Source organism: Sinocyclocheilus grahami, unplaced genomic scaffold (assembly GCF_001515645.1).
Source record: "Sinocyclocheilus grahami isolate Dianchi unplaced genomic scaffold, SAMN03320097.WGS_v1.1 scaffold6310.1, whole genome shotgun sequence".
NCBI lineage: Eukaryota > Metazoa > Chordata > Actinopteri > Cypriniformes > Cyprinidae > Sinocyclocheilus > Sinocyclocheilus grahami.
The window spans coordinates 9,377-11,515 of NW_015510764.1; the positions used below are offsets into that span (position 1 = coordinate 9,377).

General features: G+C 34.8%; 1 pseudogene; it reads right to left on the minus strand.

The window, feature by feature from the left end:
- The window catches only part of LOC107577532 (AP-1 complex subunit mu-1-like), an 8,551-nt pseudogene extending 7,170 nt beyond the window's left edge, over nt 1-1,381 (minus strand).
- Nucleotides 1,382-2,139: the final 758 nt, after the last annotated feature.

A 2,139-nucleotide genomic window follows, 5' to 3' on the forward strand; every position in this document is an offset into this window, starting at 1 on the left:
AGAAAGCAATGAGACGTGATTTAGCTCTTAATCAGAAGAGTGGTGCTGCTCCGTTTAGACCCCCCGACCCTGAGAGTTAAAAAGCAGAAAAAGAAAGGCAACAAGAACTTAAAGACGGCAGCTGCTTCCTCCCTCTCTCAATCTAAGGAAGTCTGGAGACCTAACCCTTGACCCTGGAGAACATGAAGGAGGTCGGCTAAGGTACAGTAGGATGACGGAGCGATAGCGTGGGCTGTTTGATGTCTGCACTGAATACGCAAAACTGATCCAGTATGTGGAAAGTGTTTTTTTCCACAACAAGGAAAGTAATGTGCTCATCTTTATATTTCGCTATAAGTTACTTTTTACTTCAAATAGGTAATGCATGTTATGCTTTTGTTATTTATTGCAAATTATTTACTTAAAACTATAATTTTTTTCATGATCAAAAATACAGTAAAAACAGTAATACTGTGAAAGAGTATTATACAATTCAAAAATAGAAATATTATACCATTTAAAAGAACTGTTTTTGGTTTTAATACTGTATATTTTAAAGTGCAATTTATTCCTGGTAAAGCTATATTTTCAGTAGACATTACTCCAGTCTTCAAAGAAATATAATCATTCTAATATACTGGTGCTCAAGAAACATTTTTTATTATTATCTTTAAAAAAATTGTGCTGCTTAATATTTTTGTGGAAACTGCGATACATTTTTTTCAGGACTCTTTGATGAGTAGAGTGTCCAAACGAACTGCATTTATTTAATGCTAATCTAAAAATCTTTGATAGAAATCATTTGAAACGATGTAGAAGTCGTTACTCTCAATTTTGATCAATTTATTGCATCATTCTTGCTGAATAAAATATTAATTTCTCTAAAAAACAAATTGCCCCCAAACTTTTGATCGTTAGTGTAAATAAATGTCATGTGCTGAAATTCGATAAGAACTAATCGCTCAAGAGTAATTAATTGCTCAGATGCATTATATAATAATAAAAAATAATATAAAGCACATCTACAATGACTGATTTTACCAATTAGAATGTATTCCTGAATTAACATCTTTTGATGATCCTAAAACCTCTAAAAACATTAAAAATCCCTCAAGTCATAAGAAAATCATAGGTTCAAAAGAATGATGTTGAAGCCCCAAACCTAACCCAATAATTTGATTGGCTGATTGAGGAATGTTGTCATTACAGTATATTTAAGTCATCTCACCAATAGGTTGACAGACTCAATGACATCCATGAAGACTTCATTTTTCCTGTATTTGATGCCCTCTGACCTCCAAGACACAGCATTGGTTACTGTAGCTGGGGGCCGTGGTGCTCCCACCTCCAGCTTATGCCCACGTTGGGTGATGTACCTGGTGTGGAAGTGAAAGAAGGCCATCAAGACATGGTAACATTAGAAATTGACAATTATCATAAAAAGATTAAATATTATATGAGCCCACCAGTGCATGTCAGCCATTATCAATATGACGAGCATCATTATTTGTCACTAATCAGTGAAGCAAGTAACTTCAGTGAGTATGTAAACAGACCTCTGGTGCGTATTAGAACTCATGGGAAGAACATGGCTGCCCCTTGGGACAGACAGGCTGACAAACACCTAACCTTGTTTTTCTTTTTTTGTAGTTCCATCACTTATATATCTGCAATGTTTACCTTACCACAAATCCTTCATCTATCATACATACAACTGCGAATAGAAATGAATGTGAACGCTAACATTACACACATACTATAATAGAGCATCTGAGTAAATACACCAAAACAACCCGCTAAATATTCATTAAATAACTTTCCTAATTCCTTCCAAATTTCTTTGGATTCTGCGAAAATGTTGTTTCCAGAACAAGATCTGAGAAGTGTAGATGTGCATGTGTGTGCGCTCTAACCTCAAGTTTCTCCAGCTGACAGGGTATTGTGTTGCTGTCAGTGAGAGCTAGCAATAATTAGCTATCCGCTAAGTGGTTGCCAGCAAACTGAGAAGCATGTTTATGAACTGACCTTTTTTTTTTTTGCCAGACAAGAAATTGTTTATTGTGCTTTTGTTATATTCTTTAGTTAGAATGTTCTACTTTTAGGTTTGTACTCTCCGTTTCTTTAAAGGGGTCATATGATGCTTTTTTTAAAGATCATTAT